This window comes from Meriones unguiculatus, chromosome 1 (assembly GCF_030254825.1).
Source record: "Meriones unguiculatus strain TT.TT164.6M chromosome 1, Bangor_MerUng_6.1, whole genome shotgun sequence".
Lineage (NCBI taxonomy): Eukaryota > Metazoa > Chordata > Mammalia > Rodentia > Muridae > Meriones > Meriones unguiculatus.
The window spans coordinates 39,082,771-39,105,454 of record NC_083349.1 but is presented as its reverse complement, the minus strand read 5'-3'; the positions used below and the strand labels follow the sequence as shown (position 1 = coordinate 39,105,454).

The 22,684-nt window shown below is 39.2% G+C and overlaps 1 protein-coding gene across 18 annotated transcripts in view; it reads right to left on the bottom strand.

Moving 5' to 3' along the window:
• Positions 1–22,684, bottom strand: part of Trpm3 (transient receptor potential cation channel subfamily M member 3) — a 539,859-nt gene that overhangs the window by 504,736 nt on the left and 12,439 nt on the right. The gene's annotated exons all lie outside the window — the stretch shown is intronic.

Here is a 22,684-nt window from a genome sequence, read left to right as displayed (position 1 = left end):
AGTGAATTTTGTACTAAACCTGGCAAATTACATAGCTGATTATGTATGTGCACAGTAAGCGTGGGAAACCCAAAGTCCGTTTCTCCGCTGGGATTGCTGATGGTAATCCCTCAGAATCCACATATACCCCTAACCCAGAGAAACGAAAGCAGAGAATAGAAACCCTGGGCCTTCTAAGGTAGGGCTTCCCCTCCCAGCACTGACCTAGTCAAGTCCAACAACATCCTCGCCCAACTCAGCTTTCAGCTAAATAAATCATTATCAAATTCATTTGGTCTGCTTTAAAGGGGATAGAAAGGATTTCTAGCCATAATGCATTAAGAAGTTTTCTGGAAGGCTCTGGAGGACAGTCAACTCATGAAGCATTGTGTGGAAGTAACTAGAGAGAGGCACTTCCATCATGGATTGCCTGCACCCCGGCCCAAGCTCTTCACTCACTGGCTAACAATGGCTAAGTGGACCTTCTGTCTTTGAAACTTATATAGGATGAATAGCCAAGAATTAAATAATTAGGACTGTGCCCAGAAAAAAAAATCTTAATATTGGGTGCAAGGGTTAAAGAAAAGGAATATTGAGATACAGGGTAATGGAGAAAACGTTTTTAAGATGTCAAAGCAAGAGGTCTTCACTGAAAAATCTTACGCTGTTAGCATTTTCGAGCAAAGCGACTTGGAACTGAGTTCTGGTAGACTACATAGATGAAAGTGCCTAGGTCATTGCCTGAAGATTGACACACGTGTAGGCACACAGGGTAGCGTTTAGAATACGAGACATGCTTTAGCTGCATGCCTACAGTGCTGCTTCTGAAATGATGACCACTGGTTTTTGCCAGTCTCAGTCTTGTCCCAGTAGTGGGCAGTTCTGGTTCAAGAGTGTGCCAACTACATCTACCTCCTTCCTTAGCTGCGCAGACTCAGACTTAATGACTTAGGGTGATTCCAAATAAGATAAAAGCCACATCTGCCTACTCACCCATGCTTTAATTTTCCCTACCACAGCCTTCTGTCCTTGCACAGACATAACCATTTCAACTGATGTTTGAAAACTATCTGGGAAAGAATGTTGAAAAGGTGCACTTGCCTGTCCATGTTTCCACGTAACAGTAAGTTCTTTAAAAAACAAACAAACAAAACAACAAAAACAAAACAAAAAACCCAAAACACCAGTTTAGTTAAGTCACATCCTGCCAACTATTTCTCACCAAAGTCTTAAATATTATGGGAATCTATTGAATGAAGTATAATGACAATTTGTTTTCCTTACATCTCATTTTGTATTCCAGAGTGAAATTTTAATTCCTAAGACTGTTTGAGTAGATGGGCAAATGGTGGGTGTTGAAAGTAAAATCTGGGAAGCCAGTGTAATGCCCCCTCCTTCCTTGACACTCATAGAATGTTAACATCTTAACAGCGCTATCTGACTTCACTGGCCTGGACTTTCTTCTCAAATAACACGTATGAATGTGAAGGGTAAAGAAAGGATGCACATCAGATAGGTTGGAGATGTGTTCTAATTTTGTTCTAGGTGAATAGGGGGAATCTGTGTCTGATGTTAGGAACATCAGTCACAGATGCTATTGATTGCTATAGTTCACAAGAACTGGCATCTATCACCCTAGCAGGTGAGAACTTGGACAAGCCACAGCTCTGCTTTCTACCAGCTTTTATGTATAGGGAAGGAAGTATCCTCTAAAGTAGGAACTGGATATCTCATGAAAGCCTTCAAGCTCTAATGCGCTGTGATCCTATTGATAGGGGATTAAATGATCTCATGTGGCCTGATCTCCTGTCAAATCAAGAAAGAGGGAACAGAATGCTACTGTGGTTGACGTGATCTTTGTCAAAGAAAATAAATCAAAAGGTTAATAATATATCCAATGACATTGGCCTTTTTAGGAAGAGTGCTTCTTGGTGGTTGAAGCAAAAGGGATAATGGAAATAAAACATGCCATAGAATTGCACTTCTTTTGTAAGAGATTGGGGAATAGAAAGCTAGAATCAAACAGGCAAAACATAAGAGAGCACATGTTAGAAGACATGGTGATTTACTATGGAGATTTCAACCTTATCCCAAAGAGTGAAGCCTTAAAACCTTCTGTGTGTGCCAAGAAACACTTCTTATTTATACAAGACTGTAAGACAGGCAATTCATTTCACAGAGTACATCTAGTGCTCAGAGAGATATGAACCTGAATCCTGAGAGAATCAAGGTAAAAATATAGCATTGAAGCACTGACTGATCCTGTGAGATGGAAATAATTTCCTAAGATGTAACAAGCCTTAGTTTGATAATTACCATTTATTAAGTGCATTACATACATTAGGAACTCCATCAGGTAGCTGTCCCTATCATCTCATAGAATGCTTACCACAGCACAGTGGGGAAATTTGATATTTAGGATTATATTCAGAAGGGCAGGCAAGCTGGCTAAGATTATAGGTGTAAATGGGGAGTTTGAACCCGAGTTTGACCGACTGATCCAAAGCCCCTCCCCTCTTCTACCTTATGCTGTCTCTCTGTGTTTTGTCGGGTGTGTCAATCTTAAAGGATTCTTATTCTGAAACAGGAAACTCCAGGAGCCTGACAACACACTGAGATTTTCTAGATGGATGAGGAAATATGATGTATAGGGATGAACTGAGTCCTTATTATAATAACCATTTCTCTTTTTTGTTATTTAACTTGTGTGTGTGTGTGTGTGTGTGTGTGTGTGTGTGTGTATTTGAGTGCAGGTACCTATGTAGGTCAGAAATGGAGCTGGAGTTACAGGCAATTCTAAACCTCCAATGTAGGTGCTGGGAACTGAACTAGTATCCTCTGCAAGAATGTTATAGATTTTTAACCCCTGAGCCATCTCTCCAGCCCCTTAATGATTATTCCTTTACATAGTGCTTGTTGTTGTGACTAATAGGTCTATACACCGAAGGACAGGTAATTTTAACCATGCAGTATATAAGTTCAAATAGCATTACTGCTTCTTCTGTCTTGGTAAATACACATGTATAAACAAATATATACATATACTGTGAAATAAAACATGCAATTTTAACTTCCATCTAAGAAGCGGTAAAAATTAAAATCTCCAAAGTCACTAGGACAAAACGTTGGATTAATAATTAGAGTTATGCAAGTATTGAAATCCTCACGTGAGATGACTTGGTAGGGACGCAGTCTATGGGAGAAACATCTGAATGCTAGGCCTATCTTTTTTTTTTTTTTTGCCTTAATCTCAAATAATTTTTACAACTCCAGTGTCTGAGAAATTAAAACCAGATCCTCACCTTTCACCAGGAACTTTGAATGCAAATCTTCCTGCCACGGCTATGGCTTGGGTCTGGAAAGCCTGTAAAGGCTCATGTGCTAAATACTTGTTCTTCTGCTTGGCACAATTGAGAGACAGGTAGGAGGAACCTCTGAAACGTCTAACCTCATGTGTGTACATGTGTGTGAGATGTGTGTGTGTGTGTGGGGGTTAAGTCACTGCAGGTGTTTGTTCCCTTAGAGGGGATTGTGGGCCATAGGTCTCTTTCTCTCTTTGCTTCTAACTTCCATAAGTTGAATGAACTGTTCTGCCACGTACTCCTGTCACCACAGCTCCAAGAGCAACAAGCCAACCAAACATGGTCTGAAATACCCATGAACTGTGAGACCACACGAAGTTCCCTATTTTAAAATTCTCTTCAGTTATTTGTTACAGTCACAGAAAGCTGCCACAATAGACTTACCTTATATCCCATGACTATTCATCTACCCAGCCAGGCCAACTAAGCTGGCTGCTTCCATCCCTAGGCCCAGGTTATAATTTATTCTCAGAAGTGTTCCTCTCTTTCCTCCTCACACGATTTATTTCTAAGGCTGTATATACTTCATAGCCTAATGCAGGTGCCAGTTCCTAGGAAAAAGCTTTCATATCCCACCAGAAATGAATGTTTGCTTTTCTCTTCCCCTACTGTTCTTCATTCACAATATTGAGAATGTATACTTCTCAGCATGGCTTTTATTAAAAAAAAGTTATTTCCATTTATAACTGTTCAGACTTGTATTTTGGAGGTGTCTTTGTTGAACACAGCAGTAAGATTGCCTAGTGGTGCCTCAATGTATTTGTATCCCACTGCTTGACTAGGTGTGTTCTTTAGTATTGTAAAATACACTTGGCTTAATATGCTTTTGAGGAGTGAGGGAGAGAAGGAGGTAGGTGAAGAACACTCAACAGTGAGCCAGTGCATGCTAGTGTGAGCTCATTTCCTTCTTTCAATGGGCAAAGTACATTTTAAACACAGGCTACTGCACATTTGGGCCAATTCTGCTGGGAATAAAGACGAACAAAACACTTAGAATAAATGACTTTAGCATGAGTACATGGTATAATTATAGTGTGAAAATTACAGTCTCTGCAAATCCAAAGCAAACAAGTATTAGAGGCGCAAATATTTAAGAAGTTTTGAAGAATATAGCCATGATGTTCTCTGACTTCCAGTGTTGACACAAAGAGACTGAGCCTATAACAGTCCATCTGCCTTGCCCCTTGTGTTACCACTGGTGCTTTAGTTGGGTTCTATTGTGTCCATTGTGCTTGAGCTGATCTGGGTACCAGAAACATAACCAAGACAAACCCTCTACACTTTAATGAACTCTCATTCATAATGAGCATCAGCCACACACGTCAGGTTACAGCAATTCCAGAGCCAACTGTGGAAGGAAAGGCGCTTGAGACAAGCTCTGTGGAAAAGGAGTGTCTAAGGACCCAAATGGCACAGAGGGCAGAACACTTAATTATACCTGAAGAGAAAGAATGGATTTCAAGATGGAAGAAATTCAAGCTCACTATGAGTGGAACTTCTCCAGATGGCAGAGGGGGACTTCAGTCTATGAAGTGAGAACAGTACAAAGACAAACAACAGCCTTAATCAGCTCAATGTATCTTCAAACCCTGTATAGTATGTTCCTAGAAGTTGATATAAATATTTTGGATAGGCAACATAATGTATAGCTAATATTTTAATATGGTTCATTATGCAAACTCAACTGTGGCTGTTTGGATACCAAAATACTTTCAAATAACAAACATTTCTTGCTCTAGCTCTAGACTTGTTGACCTCACTTGATTTTATAAACTGGAAAATTGCCTGTATGAACCACGCAGTAGACTGGAAGTTCTAAGCAGAAGCAGTATAGTTGAAAAGGAATAATGACGTTCCTCCACTCTCACCCACCTCAAGGTGGCATAATTACTATGTGGGTGTAAGTAAAGCCATTCCCAGAGCTGAAACCCTCACCCAGTATGCCTCTTTGAGACTCTTCATGCATCTCCAACTTTGCAAGTTACTCCTAGGACTGTGGGCTGTTGCGAGAGCCAAGAGAGCCATCCACTTTAATAAAGATATCCCAGTGCAGGAACCACAGAAATTTTGGAGTCAGCGATCTGGGGGTTACTAGAAGGACATGCTTAGCAGACATCAGTGATGAAGGGAGTCAAGGAAGGAATTATGAAGCAAATTGCTTTTCATGTTTGAGGGACAGGTTGAAGAGGAAGTAGAAATGTCCTATGGGCAGGAGAAATTGCAGATAGAGACAGTTGCTAGGAAGATTTTGCTTAACTGTAGCCTATCTCCCCGAAACACCTAACAACCATTCTTCATGGAATAAATGTAATCCCCTTTCTACGAGAAATTTCTTACACTTAGGTAAAGTCTGGTGTCCCTTTTCTTTGATGAGGTTCTTTTCATCCAAGTTTCAGATCCAGAACCTTATCCTTGCTATTTCTCACCCTGTGCCTTCGTTTTATCAAGGGCTCCCCTAAGACGGCTACTCTACTTTTCTGATTTGCCTTGACCTATATAGAAGCAGTGGGATAGCTGCTTTTCTTATTTTGAATTATGTCTATTAATGGAGGAGCCTAACAGCAAAGGGTAAGTCATTGACTCTCAAACTTGTCCCTTGGACTTAAACTTTTGTTCAAGCTTAAGTATTCATTCACACTATTACCTTAGACAATTTGTTGAGCTTTTCAGTGCCTCAGTATCAAGTGAGGTTAATGGCTCACAAGATCACCTTGGACATTGGAGTAGTGTTGTGTGGTGGCTAATCTGAGTTGTCACCTTGACATATCTGGGAACTTCAATTGGGCAATTATTTCATCAGATCAGCCTATGGGCATGTCTGTGAGAGTGTTTTCTTGATTGCTAATTGATGTGGGCAGGTTCATTCCTCTGTAGGTGGTGCGGAACCAATCTTTTTACTCTGATTCAATAAAGAACAACTTAAAATATCAAAACTTGAGAACATAATGTCTACCATTTTCTTACAGATGGAATAATTCATTCTTGAAAATGTTGGCGATTTTCACTAAGAAAGTTGTAGTGATAGTTTCTGGATAGGTAAGGAAAGTTTCTCATTTTAGTCTCTGTGGTTTGTTTTCTTTTAGTTGTTTCCATGCTCAATGTTCCTCTCACAGTTTTTGGTAACTGAACTCAAAGATTCTGAGAAACCATCCCATTCTCAGCCTCACTCTCCACTGCTTAGCTAGAAAATCCACCCAAGTTAGGGCTGGAATACATAAAGCAAACTTCAGCCCATTGGAGCTTTTCCTATGACTCCTATGGATAAGAATTTGCCATAAACATGTGACAAAAGACTTAAAATACAATGTTATAGATCCAGAGTTGTTGTAGGCTTCTTCAACAGCGGGAGGAGATCCTGATGGAGAATCCATATGACCAGAGGAAGAATAATAACAAGGATCAAACAATATACTGTCTCCCTGAAGCGAGGCAGCATCTGGGTTCCAGCTATAGGAACCAATAAACATGTGTGCTTTAATTTGGTTGAAATTGAATTTACTAGCTTTTTTGATGATCCCTGTCATGTGAATTGCTAAAGACAGTGAGGATACTTGCCTAGAAAAGGCCGGTCTCCAAGTGTATTATTGTATTCAAAGGCCATGAAAGCAGACAGTCTATTCTGTAAAAGGTAAGAACAGATAAGAGTAATAAAGAGGCCTGGTGTGGTGGCACACACCTGTAATTCCAGCACTCAGGGAGGCAGAAGCATGCAGATCTCTGTGAGTTCAAGGCCAGCCTAGTCAGTGAGTCCATGACAGCCAAGGCTACACAGAGAAACCCTGTCTTAAGAATGAACCAACCAACAAACAAAAAGAGTGAGAAAGCATTTTGTATAGATGCCTCAAATTTAAAACAGCAGAATCACCTTGGATTTCTGCTATGGGAACATGTTCATTTACACACATTTATATCTCTATAGCATCTATGTGTCAGCATCAATTGATTCTCAGTTATATCCGTCTATGGATAAAAATACGGTCACATCAGTTTAGTGTTCCTCATTCTGACGGATAATGCATCTATCTTTAGGATAATGCCTCACTCGGTTACAGACTTCTTGTCTAAAGTCTGACACAGTCACTCAATAAATGCTAAAACAAAACAAATTATGAAAAAAATCTTTTGGTACATTAATTTCTGTTCTCAAACAGGAATCTATGTCTTTGGGCTAAATAGTCTACATAAGAAAAGAATGACGACGGTAGCATAATGTAGCTGGGGAAGCCAACCCCTAGACTTCATTTACATAGATTAACTGGAGGGTTGAGTGATGTCCTTTAGAGCTAGCAGTACATTGAGCAATCAAGACACCTTTTCTAAACTATAAAAAATAAAACAACTCTAATTATCTGAAAATTAAATATGATTTCTCACAATTTTGTTTTTCTAAAAGCAACAAGACTGAATCATTCAATTTACCAAGTACATTTCCAACTTTCCTTCTTAATAAATTATAAATTACAAAGCATACTCAATTTGAAATTTCAGTACATTATTATAGACAGGTATCTTAGAACTACTGATCCAAGAATAACAAAGACAAATTAGGTATTTAATATTACAATTGTGATTCTAATTTTCTGAATACTTATGACCAGTATAGCATTCATTTGATTTAGGGAAATTAATATCATTTTACTCTTTGATAATAATTATTATTATAGTGTAGACTTTTTTATTAAACATTACGGGATATTTCTATCTACAGTAACTATAGGCATTCATTTGTTTAGATATTTTTGGTCAGTTACATTTGCAGATTGCAGTGCTAGGCACTCAGGATGTGAGACTGAATGGGATAGACATAGTTTGTTCATTTACAGAGATTGTTTCTGACAGATATTTAGAACTAAAAGAAATTGATTCTTCGTCTTCTGAAAATCCTTTCATTCGCTTGACTATTTCTCTATGTCTTTTCCATTTCCATGTGCTGTGCTGTTTCATAGAATCCACATTATTCCACAAGACAAAAGAGCTCGGCAAGAGGAATATAGTAGAGGAAAGGAGGGGTTATGGCACAGAGAAGAGCAAATCTGGGTCTACAATCCAGCAGCAATGACATACACAGCAAATTAAGCTTACGTTTCTTGTAGGCTTCAGAAAGGACAACCTTAACAGGGCTGATGGCAGAGTTGAATCTATTAAACACTTGAAAAGTGTTCAGTGCAGTAGGCACAGAGCAACCACTCTGTGGCCCATTAGGTAGCGTTATAAATGGGTACCAAAAAAATCAAATTGTGTGGTGTTAAGGGGAAAACTCCATTCTCATAATAAAATCCTGACGGTCTTGTGAGTAAGTAAGTGTTGCTCTCACTGCTCATAGCTTGGTTATCTACTCTGAGGGCTCAGGAAGGAAAGGGACAGGGACTCCAGGCTCCAGCAAGATCTTAAGTCAACTCATTGTGCTGCATCCAAAACAACCTCCCTCTATTCAGATGAGGACCATATCGTCCACACAGATGACTATCTACCAAATGGACTGTAATCCAAGCCCTGGGAAAGTCCTGGGCTTTTGCCTAGAGTAAGGCTCAAAGGGCACAACACTAGATCCTTCTTTGCTTCTTAGACTTCTGGGTTTCTGATTACATTTGGCAATTAGAATATATGTTAACAAAACCCCTTTTGTTTTCACCAAACAAAGATCCACTTAAGTGAATGAAAAGGAGGTTTACTAACTCTATTGTCATATGTAAGAGATGAAACTATTGTCTATTTTTTTTTCAATGAAAAAAATTGGGTTTGAGAGCAAGGTGAGGGCTCAGAGAGATTCTTCTTTCTAAGGTCTTGAACAGTTTACATGCAATCTTCAATGCTAACTTATATAGCAGAAAAACACAATTTCCTCTTCCAAGGCAAGAGAATTTGAGAATTTTTCATGTCGGTGTATTATCTTTTTATAGCCACCAGAGAAGGCCTTTTCTACTGCTCACCCAGATAAGTTACCAGAGATATGGAGTTGATATGGGAGATTTTCATCAGGGCAATTTCTCATGGCATTACAATCTCTTCTTTGTGATCACAGAGATCAATGATAAAAAAAATAAAATGTATTTTTTTCTGGAAAAATATGCTTTTCTCCAGTTAAGAATTAAAGATAAGTATTTATTCAAGTAAGATAATTTTTCAAGATTTTCTCTCCTGCTTTTAGAGGACCATATTTAAGTTTGAGTGGAACTAATGTTTCAAAATAAGTTTATTTACTTTCATCTAAATATATAATAGCGATCAGAAAGAAATGTAAGTTTAAAAGCATGTTGCAAATGCTGCTTCTCTGCAGAATAAAACAGCACACACGTGTACCCCCTTTCCTACTACTTGTCTAACTACTGAAACTATTTTCTCACATTGGAAGAAAATGGCAATTATATCAGTTCTCACATTTTTCATTGAAAGCCACTGGATGTAGGTAAAAGTGGACCTACAGCTAATTGTCTTTTCTAGTTTCAGCTTTCTCAAAATGGTTGCTGTCTGCCTCTCTCTCTCTCTCTTTCTCTCTCTCTCTCTCTGTATGTGTGTGTGTATCTGTGTGTGTTAAGTCCAAAAACACATAATTGCTACTAAAAGTGTAAAACCCTAATCCAAGCTTCATGACTTCAGAATGGCCGTCCTAGCTGTGTATAAATTCAGTAAGATGCATAGAGTTTGGGACTGGGTAAGTGTTCATGTTAACAGCTACATTAATCTAGATGCTCGGTGTTTTATTGGTGAGTTCATTACAAGAAAGTGATTATAAAAAGGAAGAAAGAAAGCATGCCCCTGGAACCCGGGGGGGAACTGAAGAGCCTGTGTTGAACTGTTTTTCAGTGCGTCTAGAGATTGAATAGCCTCTCCCACAGACGGTTGAGAACCTATATGATACATTTGGACATACATTGGACACATGAATGCACACACACAAATAAAATGGTAAAGGTGATTCAGGAACTTCTCATCATACTAGGGGTTTTCTTTATCTAGAAGGGTTACAGTCATTTCCACAGAAAAACCCTCCTCTATAATTGAACATAAGCTTCCAGATCTGCTGGAGTCCACTGAATTTATATTTCTGCAATTTTTGAAAGAAGAGAGAGGCTACTGGGCATTTCAAAAGAAATACGAATTGAGAATTCAATGATCAGCTTTTGCCTCTCTCCCAGCTCAGAGCACATCAGTCATTTCATGGTCCCTTTCACTATTCTGGCCTTAAATAGCTATTTCATCAGAGAAGAAGGTGAGGGGAGAACCAGATCCTCTGACCTATTTGGCCATAGCCCAGGAAACACTTGCAGTTTCCTGTGTCCTTCCTGATTCTGGCAGGTTTGTTGTGATTTTATGGTTTGTTGTCAAAGAGTCTGGAGGGTAGAATGCTTTAGAACATTTGTCCCTTTTTATAAAAAACACTGCATGCATTTTGAAATAAAAAAAAAATGGAAGAAAACTCAGAAAATGTATGAGAAGACACTCTTCATAACCCTAAAGTGTATTGTTAATACTTTAGGTTCTCTGGGCATGTCACACATGAAGCTTGCCAACATTGAATGTAAAGACATACACATATGTACACATAGTACAAAGAGTCATATGTTAATGAAGTGTTTATTTATAATTAATATAATGCAATTCTAAAGCACACACACATATTTTGTTTACACTTTCTTCTAAACTTCTCCAACCTTGGAATGAACCACTGAGAACTTTGCAATGCCACTGACTTTCTCTGAGAACTAAACATATTCCCCACTGGAAGAAAGTAAGCCACATCCAGTCGTTCAACTTAGAGTCCCTGACTGTGAGGATCTGAAAATAGAAGAAGTGGAAGTTCTAAGAAGCCATAAAGAACACTCCAGAAGGGAATCATGGCTGACAAAATAACCAATCAATGGTTTTGAAGCGTATTTCCAACAGATAAAATGTTTTCAACTTCATCTCGTCCAAAAGACATGGTTCCTTGGATTTAAAAAGCTGCCAAATATCACAGACGCGAATTAGAAGTGGAGACATGTGGCAATGGCAGGGTAGTTCTGTTAAGAAAGCTCTTTAAGCCATCTAGGATTCCCAAAAACATCTTGCCATAGAGGAAGTGGAAGGTTGTAAATTAAATCCTTGCCGAATACCTAGAATATATATATTTTTACGTCCTTTTGGTAAGGTAATATAATAGAGCAGAGATGACTCTACAGTCAACACCAAGATCTGTATAATATTCTTACTTTTATTTACCTATTTACTATTGGACCCGTTCTACAAATTGAACCCTAAATCAAACTGTAATGAAGTAAAATGAAAGGCAACTGAAAATAAGCCATAGACATCAACAATTCACAGTTGGAACCCAGTGGCATCCTGACATTAATATGTGTAGGGTATGGGAACTGAAGAAATTTGCTTTGCATTATCAGCTAGGCAGAGACCCTTATTGAGAGACAAAGGAACAGGCAAGCCACGCAGTCAAACTGAGTTCCATGGTTTAAAAGCAACTACTTCCGAATACTCTTCAGTCACTGTTTATGCTGCTGGTCAGTAATGGACATAAGCAGTGGTGAGAGATTGCTGATAACGCTTGCCAACTTTGAGTGTAAATATACACACTTAAGTGTATGTGTTAATGTTTGTACAGTATTTATTACATCCAAGCTTTATTAACATGCAGTCTTTCAAAATCACTAACTTGTCTATGTTCAGAATGAGGGGGAAAAATGGGAACAGATGTCTAATTACATTTTTTCCAGGTTTAAAATTCTATTTAATCCCTACTTCTCAGACCACACTGGCTGAGAAATTGTTTTTAATTATGGAACAGTTCTCTAAAGGTAGGATCTGTGGATACATGTAGATGTATACTTATATGCATAATCAAGATTGCAATTTACACATATGTATTTATGCTCATGTACACAATCTAAACCATTGCCCTATTTGGTTGTATACACATACATGCATGGGTACACACAGACACAGGTGGGTACATGTAGACGAATATGTGTACATAACCTATATATCAATAGACATACAATCAAGAGACAGTCCAACACCTCTAGACAATAAGAAGTAAAGTGTTCTAGAAGCCCGGCCTCATTCCTTCACTCTTAGGAAGTTTTGGTTTCTGAAGGCAGAAGTCAAGTTTAAAATCCAGCTCAGTCGTACAGTTTCCTGAGTCTGGTTGACTAAGAGTTCCCTACTCTAAGTAGTCTTATTATCTTGACTATCAACAAGAAGAATATTGTTCCCTGTCATTTCTTATAAATTTAGAGTAAGGATTAAATAAAATAATATAAATGTATAATATACAATTGACAATCATCTCTTCAATGGCAACCGAAATTATGTTAGTTGATTACTAATGTTTTGAATTTCCTTTCCTTCCTCGCCTATATCCTTGTAACTTTATCTGGTCATTTCTCTTAGAACATAAAGTATTATTCCTTACCCAAGAACAAACTAAGCAAACATTTGCTGCATTTCCACCACATGAAAATCTCTTGGCTTTGGCATAATAAATATTCACTGAATGTTAATTAACTGCTATTTGACACTGAGTCCATGAAGGTGAACTTCGAGTCATCACACAATTGTCTCAGAAATCTTCCGTTTAGCCTAAGTTACATTTTGTATCCTAGCATGTTATATAACTCCTTCTTTCTTCTTACTAATTGTACATGAATTTTAAATTTCCTTTTACCTACTTGCTTTCTTCTATGCATGTAAAACCTAAATGTGCCTCTCTCCTGGACATGCATCTATTCGGAGCATACCTGCTAAGTTCATCTCTTCTGCTCACCCTCTTAAAACAGTATACTCACTGACTCTTTTTCCTGTTGTTTCAATTAATGAGGCCTCTAGTTCCTCTAGTACTATGAAACGAACCATAGATAAGACATCACCCTTGCTCTTTGGATGAGTTGCTAGGTGCTTTTCATTTTATCCTCATGTGGCTCCCATATTCTTCCTCAGTCAATCACCCTTGACCATGCAAATGGCTCATCTTGTCTTGATCATCATTTTATTTTCCTTTCTCTAAAGATGTTGACATGAAAGTAATAATTCAGAATAATTATAAAGATTATATTGACTGGAGACAAAGCTGAATTTCATTTGAATGTATGACTGAAGACAGATATAAAAGCAAAGCACAGAATGTAGTTGGGTGGGGTAGGTAATTCCCAAGGAATCAGATTCATACTCAGTCAAGGAACCCTAAACATTGGCACATGGTTACATTGTAAAGGATGAATCTCCCCCAAATAGCTCTTCTATAATGTGCCAGAAATTACTACTAAGTTCTTCAAGGTAACAAACACCCCTGCACCACTTTTTTCAAGGAAGAGAACATAGTCAAAGGGCTCTTTGTAGGCCTTTTGACCTACTTTCAGGACTAGTTTAATATTCAAAGAGCAAATGTGTCCTCTTCACTTTAGAAAGCTTGATGTTTAAAGACAATTTAGGTCATTGGCTCCTGTGACAGCATTTCCCCAGTGAGGAAGCTGCATTTAAGCCTCATGTCTTGTATTATTGATAACCAAACTGGTAAAGGCCCGAGACAGCCAACAGCTTTCTCTCAGGCCAGTTCAGAAGAAGCAATTAAATCCAAACACTCTTCCAGTCTCCCTTTTAAGGGAATCTATCTGTGCTCTGGGCACCAAATCTGTGGAAATGGAGAGTCAGCATGGATTTTTCTTTTCAAATGTATCTCACGCTTTTATTCCAAAGCAATGATATTACAGACACATTAAGTTTTGGTTAGCAGCATAATTATTTTTCTTGTGGTAGAAAATGGATTTTTTTTTGACAAAGCAAACAAAGCCATTCTTTATGCTTCTAACTCCCCTGAGTTAAGCAAGGGAGGGAGCCATGTGCCCTCTACTTACCATTGTTTCTCCGCATGTCTAACTCCTCTTGAGATTCTGAGAGCTGGGGCTGAGGTTCCTTTATTACTGTCTACCGTACATGCCTAGTCCAGACTGTGCCACATGTGATCTCGGGAAATATTTGTTGAAACTATTTCCCCCAAAGAACATTTCAGAGTGTTTGAAGAGTACAAAGTCTAAACTACTGAGCAATGCACACAAAGCCGTCTTTCCTCCCAGCTTCTGCCACAATACTGGTTTTCCCATCCCGCCACTTCCTTGGCTATGGGAGCATCTGGAAGCCACCCAGTGGGCCACCCACTGGCACCATAATACCTCTGTACAAATCGTTTTTTCTCTACCTAGAATGGGCTTCCCCACCTCCCACCCCCATATTTTAAGTTTTGTACAAATCAGGCCTTGGGTGTATCTTGGTCTCTTGCTAACTTAGACTGTAGAAGACAGTGCCTTAAATGTCTACAAATGCAGAAAGAACAATAGAGTCTATATGATGGCACATGTTTGTAATCCCAGAACTGGGGGATCAGAGGCAGGAAGAAGATGAGTTTGAGGCCAGACTGGTCTGCATAATAAAACTGTTCTGAAAAACAAAACTAAGAATAAAAAAGTTCTGGCCTCAGTGGGAGAGGAAGTGTTTAGTCCTGCTGCAACTTGATGTAAAAGGGTGGGTTGGTAGCCAGGGTGGGGTGGGCCTCCTCTTCTCTGAGGAGAAGTGGGAAAAATGGGGGGAGGAGGTGTGAGGGTGGGAATGGGAGAAAAGGAGGGAATGGCCTGCAAGTAGACTGTAAAGTGATTAATAAATAAATATAATAAAGAAAAAAGAAAGAAGAGGTTTGTCTAACCCCTAGGCTGTCCCTTAATGGGAACTTTTTTTTTTTTTCTCAAGGAAAGCTAGTTGTTTCACACACTGCTGTCTTGTAACATCTGGTATCTTGGTATGTTTTCCTATTTTTGTTATTAGAAGCTTCATGATAAATTATCTCTTTTATTTCTACAATTAGTTTTTAAGTCCTAGACATTAGAGATTATTTTATTTTTCATCCTCATTTTACTAATGAGTAGCATGGGCCTTGGAACATAGGAGATACTCAGAAGTATTCTAGTGTTGAAGCCAGCATGTATGTTGCTTTTGCCTGATAAATCAATGAACTAGACTTCTCATGTTGGTAACTCCTCATCTGTGGGTTCCACTATCTGTGGAAATATTCTGGAAAAATAATGGTGTCATTCCTGATTAAACGGAGAATGCTTTTCTCGCAGTGATTCTATTGCCAATGTGGAATGGCAAGGATTCACACAGCGCTTACCAAGCATCAGGTATTTTGATAACCCAGAGGCAAATAGAGTGTATGGAAGGGGTCGGGTCGGTAGCCAATGTGACATGCTTTTATAAAAGTGGCTTTACAGCCATACATTTTCCCATTTCAACAGCCTTGAAACCAACCCTTCATAGAATATGAGGATGACATCACCATTTTTTTTCCTTCTAGCATTTATATTTAATGGAAATTATAGTCACGATTTTAGAAGTTTAATCAGAGAATCGATTTTTAGTTTTAAGCAAAAACATCACATCAAATCCCTTTTGGCACAAGAAGAAAGTGAATAAAATGGGTAACAAGCATGGCCACTCTTAAACACCCACCTCTAAGTTCCAGTTGAATCTTTTCAAATACTACTTTTATTTTTCTCCACTGACTCATGATTATAGCCAAAGTAGATGCCCCTGATATATTTTTATAATAATAGTGTTTTTATAGTAGTTCTTTTATAAAATTAACACTACTATTTTTTTTTAAATGAAATTGGAACTGTAGAACAAAGTGATGGTGTCTTCTCTCCCATTAGCTTAGCATCCTATGAAAATCAGGCTTTCACTTGGCCAAGGCCAGAACATAGTTAGCTGTTTAAGAAGCCTGTCAAATAAGCACTATGACTTCAGAAGCCAGTGCTGAGAAAACAATGATCAAATACTGACATAGTGATTGGTGATATTTGTAATTTATTTATAGTAGGCTTTAAAACAGAGGCCTGAACCAATCACAAAATCCTTCCAAGTACAGTGATATAAAACAAATATGGAAGGAGAAAAGGACATAATAAGTCTTCAGAATCATAGTCTGACCGTAACAGCTTAAGGAAGTAGATGTAATGAGGATGAGGAGAGACAGCATGCTCCTGGAGATGAAGCCAACATCAATTATTTTACTAGTATTTATTTGCAGTATTCAGCATAGTATGTCAAACACAGAACATACCTGATAAAGTCATTGTTAGGTATAACTCTGACTATTAATTTTAATGACATACTGTGCTTTCTGTATCAGTATTATTATTTCTGTATTACTTTTCTTGTTGTGTGACAACACACCTGTAGAAAGCAAAGTAAGTAACAGAAGAAGGGTTTGCTTTGGCTTACAGATCATGGCAGGAAAGCCATGGTGGCTGGCGTATGACATGCCCTTCATGTCCATAAACCCGGTGCCACAGAGATAATTCTGTCAAACTGTGCTGCCAGCATGAGATGTTGTCTGGATTCCTTGGCTCACAGTTGCAAGAGCCTCCTTGCATCTTCTGGGTTGACCCTGAAGAAACACTTCCCCAGATGTTTATTTTTAATCAGGGAGTTCTTGTTGCGGTGATATTCTAAATTTGGAGTCTGTTTTCAAATGATTTTGCATTTGCAAAAGTTGGAGCCTTGAAGTGGGGTATGGAAAAGCAAGTTTTTAATCTCAAAGCTAAAGGAACAGAGGGAGGTGAACTGCTATAAACTGGAGGCCAGCCTGGTCTACATAGTAAGTTCCAGGCCAGCCAATGCCACATAATGAGTCCCTGCCTCAAATAAGCAAGGAAATACAATAGAAAAGTTGGAGCCTGTGATTAGGAGATCCTTGCCCTCAATGCATCTCTCTACTGTCCCAGAGAAAAGCGTTAGGTTTCTCTTTCACAATTTCAGGTGCTTTGCCTACACCTAGCTTGTCCTCGAGTGTTGCTGACACCATTCTCATGGTTCAGTTTTCAAAATTTTTGGCATTATTTGCTGTACTTACTCTTCCTCTTGTAGACCTGGGTAACAGCAATGAGCAGCAGCCATGCCACCATCTGAATGTTATGCTCTAAGTAAGTCCATAGTCTTTAAGTTGAGCCTCACTCAAGTTCTTAGGGCACAGCCAGATTCTTTTCCAGACTGTCATAAGAATAGCATCTATTCCAATTCTCAACTTAGCTCTCAGGCTCTCCTCTGAAGATATGAGCCAGCACCCCCCCCCCCCCCCCCCGCATGTCCACACTTCTCTTGATATTCTGATCTTTCAAGCTCTTTTCAAGATGGTCTACCGCTAGAGAGTTCCCCTTAGACAGTTCTAAAGCTTCTCTAACCCCTGTCCTGAAGTCCTGTACATTCCTCCTGAACCACACGCTCAAATTTATCACACAAACAGTCACTGTTTGGCACTTATTTTCTGTACTACTTTTCTCACCGTTATCACAAAATACCTGATGAAAGTAACTTTAAGAAGGGTTTATTTGGACTCACAGTCTGGCAGATAGTCTAGCATAGTGGGGAAGTCAGCAGGCCCTATTGTCCCCACATTCAGGAAGTACAGATGAGTGTTGATATTGTGTACGCTCATTCGTTTGTGTTCATCCAAGACCCTGGCCCATGGAATGGTGTTGCCTCCATTTAGGATGGGTCTTCTCATCTCATTTAAATCACTCTAAAAATGCCCCAAACAGTTGCCAGATATGCATTTCCTAGATGATGATAGATCTGTCAAGTAGACAAGGAGGATTAACCTCCACATGCTCTTTCTAAAATGTGAACCCTTTCCATCAAGACCCACTCCATGAATGTTTCTTCCACTAAAGACAGTCAGACTCATTTGGTTACTCTTTATGGGTAAGCCTGCCCTCTCACTCAGGTACAGACAACATTTTGTAATGTTTCTTGGTGATACATTCAGGTTTCCTTAAGAGAAGCAACTAATATCCCTTTCTTTATAATTTGTAACATTATTTCAGAACAGCAAAATTATATACCTACCTTCATGTGTGCCAGCTGCTAGTCCCAGAACTTCATGAGTCCTCCTGTGTTTCTCCCAATCACAGTGCCAAGTAGTTAATATTCTTACTATCCTTACGTCATTTGAACCTCTCTTAGTCTCACACTCCTTATTTGAAAACTGATATAGTAAAGCTTTATTACTGGAGATCAAATAAGATGTATATTATGTGTTTTGGTGTTTAGTCACAGTGATAAGTGTTAACTTCTCCTTTCCTCAGCCAAACCCATAAAGTTTTCTAGCTGTTGCTACTTTTAAAAATGAATATGTGAAGCTCACTGGATTAGCCATTAGCAAACGACAAATGATAATCACTAAGAGATGTGATGGCATGGAACTGATAGATAAATACATATATAAACATATATATATATATATATGAGTGTATAACAATCACATTACAAGAATATAAAATATTATTATCATTGTGGAAGAACTTGGCTGTTGTATTTACTAATGTCAGACATTTGTACCCTATAAACACAATTACATCTCTAGAGAGACACCAAGACAAATGAGTGCAGATGTCCACAGTATGCCCACAGCAACTTCCATTATGGGACCCGCAAAGAGAAATAACCCAAATGCCCATTTAAAGAAAAATGAGAGATTAGTTATGGTATATTCATACCACTTAGAATGAGAAACAAAAAAAAAGTGAAAAAAAAACATATCCACTGGAGGAAGGCAGATGCAAAATACATTTGGAATGTTTCGACTTAATACAATTCCAAAGACAGCAAATCTGACACAGAGGGGGTCTGGGAAAGCAGATCCATGTGATAACAAGGCTCCAGAACAGTCACGGAAGGAGCTCTGGAAAACAGTACACTAGATTCTCAAATTCTAGTAGAGGTGCCTGTGAGACACAAGGACACTTGAAAAACTAAAAAAACAAAACAAAACAAAAACAGGAGGTTTTTGACTGGAGGAGGGAAACTGGAGCAAAGGAGCAGGTTTAGGTCTGCATACTCAGTGTTCTGAGAAAGTGGGGGAGAGCCTGGTAATCTCTTGGGACTGGCTCTTTCGTGTACTGCATTGAGCTCTGGGTTACAAGGGGTGAGCTCTACTTGTCTGAACCTGGGCCCTGGTATGCTCAAAAAAGAGGAGTGATGCCTTCGGGTGACAAAGCCAGATAGAGGTAAGTATCTCTGGAATACGGGTATATAAAGGCTATTCCTGACCAAGCCATTGTTATTTAGAAGAATTAGCTGTCCCCGAGAGAGGCGAGAGGCGGCAGATGCTACAAGAGAGAAATACTTTCAGGTGTCAGCACCAAATAACACACAGTGCTTAAAAAGTGTATGCATCTATACCCATAACCCCCTCACACACAGGAATGTTAGAAGTCTTGCAGTGGTTACCCTGGACCCTCAGCGCTGACGCCGGAGGCTGTCATAACTGGGAAAGGCACCACTGCAAATTAATGTACTTTGGCAAGAGTGGTCACATAATGACTGCAGCTATAAAAATTACTGAGTTCATGATAAACATTCATAAATAATGCATGATGTAAGTTATGTCTTGTGTCAGGAAAGTTTCCATGAGGCTCCAGTGTCATCTTCATCAGGTTACCTGTTGGAGGTATTCATGGGATACTGGAGTTTTCCACCCAGAGAATCAGTTCAGACCTCAGGAACCCCAAGGTATGGAATAGACCTGCTCACTGAGGGTACACCTCCTTTCTTGCTCTGTGACCAAAACTAGGCATGCCCACTTTTTCCCTTTGTCTTACATTATAGAGTTTTCCAGAGAGGGAAAAAAAAGGTTTTCTTGCCACAACACTTGCTTACTATAATTCTCCGAAGGCCATTATCATCCTGGACAAGGCATTTCAGAATGCATAAAATACAATGAGACACTTCTTCATGGAGCAGTTTGGCAAAGTTGTTTGGATGTGGAAAATGAGTTTGCCAGGAGCACAAGAATAAACTTAAAAAAAAAAAAAGGAGGAAAAGACAAAAAGAAAGAACAGTGAAGCATCCCTCCCACAGCGAAAACCCTCTCAAGAGCATCCTGCTGGTACTAAGCAGTTCCCACATTAAATGACTAATGAATTTGGGTTCGCCCCTGCACTGGCACAGCTGGGGGAAAGCGGTGCTCTCTACAAAGCGTTGAGGCAGAGGGTGAGGAGGTGGCAGCCTTGCGCTTCAACTGAGCAGCCTAAACGAGGCAGTCTGCTGGGTGAGTACGAGCTGTACAGCCCAGCTAATTCACACCCCACACCCTCCTCAGAAGCAGCCCGCAGCTTCCGGGGCTCCCTTTCCGCTACGCAGCCCCTGTACCCTCTACCTGTCTGCTCCCTTCCTGCTTCCCTTCCCGTGAGGCACACTGTCCTACACAATACTTCCTGTCTTTTTACATTTCACTCTGTTATCCACAGTGTCCTTTCTACCCTGTTTTCCCACCTCTGTCATTTTCCACCCAGCGTTGCCTTACCTGAAAAAGCCTGCCTACCTTTCTCGGCTGTGTTTGGTGTCTGCATCTGAACTCCCCAATACAAAAAAATGTACCGTCCTCGACGTCCTTCTCTGTCTCCCTAATGCCATCATTAGCTTTTCTTGATCAAAGGATTAGTGCTTTTCATCTGAGAACTTCTAATACAATCATAATTTCTGACACAACACAGGAGATTATTGTAGGATAAACAATTTAGAAAGAATACAAAAATGAATGGGGAGCAAAGCCAGTTTCGTGTACTTTGTGTTGATGTGTGAATTACTTAATGCATGAAAACACAAACAATACGTACATTGAATATTAAATTTGCAAAAACTATGGGCTTTCAGAACGCTGTCCGTAAAACCAGGTCAGTTCTGATTAAAATATTAATAATCTACTGTATACTGAACAACTTCTTGCATGATAATTCTATATGAATTCATATGTCACAAAATCTCTGTACTCAGCTCCTGTCACATGACTTATAAACAGTGTGCTGTTGTGCTTTTTATTTTTTCAAGATACAAATTTGCGATGGTTAAGTTTTAGTCAGCTTGGAAATACTGATCACAGTGAGATGATTCCAGAGGAGTCACAGAATGGCCAGATGAAAGGAATGAAACTCTAAGATCGCTTAGAATGTGGTGACCCAGCAAATGTTATTGGCCTGTAGAGGATGAGAAAAAGTTAGGCTCCAAAGGCAAGAATAGAGATGCACTATGAAAATCAGAAATGGAGGCTTATGGGTCCCCGAACAAACAAGGTACATATGTCTGTGGTTAGCCTACGCTTTCATTTGAGTTATTGGTTGTGCTAAAAAGCTTATTTTTTGGAAGAAATGTTTCATTTACATTTAGCATGAGTAGTTAACAATGACCTATATGGTGGTTTCTATGTGTCAGCCTATCTGGGCCATGCTGCCCAGGTTTTTAGATTTGGTCAAACATTCCGGATATTTCCCTGAGGGTGCTTTTGGGTGTGGTTTTTACACTTAAATCATGACCCTTTACTTAACACATATCACACTAAATAATGTGAAGTTTGGGGGTCAGATGTCAAAAGGGGGCCAACCTTTTCCCAGAAAGGAGAATCTTTTTGCAGCATGAGCTCTTCCTGGTTTCACAGCAGCTCTAGCTTGACCTGTCTTGGATCTCCAACTCTAGTTTGACCTCTCTTGAATTTACAGCTTCCTGAAACCTGAAACCCTGCAGGTTTCAGACTTGCTAAGCCTCCGAGAGAAAAGGAAGCAATATTTGAAAAGGAATACGTGAAAATGAGGTGCTCTCCTTGCCCATCCTCTGTGCTCCTGTAGACACATGCATATCCATGTAGACATGCATATGCATACATGCGCTCATCATATTCGTATGCTTCTCTGGGGAACACTAACACAGAACATGGAGACTAAAAGTCTCCTGCACACAAATAGCATGGATTCTGCAAGTGCAGATTACACGAAAGACATCTTTAATTTTGTTCATTTCCATTGTACCATTTATATTTTATGAGGTTGAAAGGAAGATAATTTATATTTACTGAATACTGATTATAGTCTATACTAACACTAAGTGTATTGTCTTTATAATTATTCAATCTATCATTTTAATTTATAAAAAGGGAGGCTTGGAATTTTTGCGTCTTGCCCATGATCATTTTTGAGAACATGCTTTTAAAAGTCCCCAGATAATCTCTGTGTTTCTATTACAGGTTCATGAAAGAAGTCTTGTATGCAAGCTAGATCTTAAAGGAAGAGAGTCAGAGGGGTTAGAGGTAAGATGTAGAAGGGCACAGGGCATCAGAAAGCCCTCTAACATGAGGCTTAACTTACCTAACTCATAGCATTTTCACCTAAAAAACAGAGTGACTGGGCCTACTATAGTTGTTCATGAGACCATGCCCAATAGGAGGTGAAGTACATTGCACATTATATAAAGCAAAATACCCTGCAAGCCGAAAAGGACTGTTCAAATGCTGAACTGCTAACATTTCACTTTCA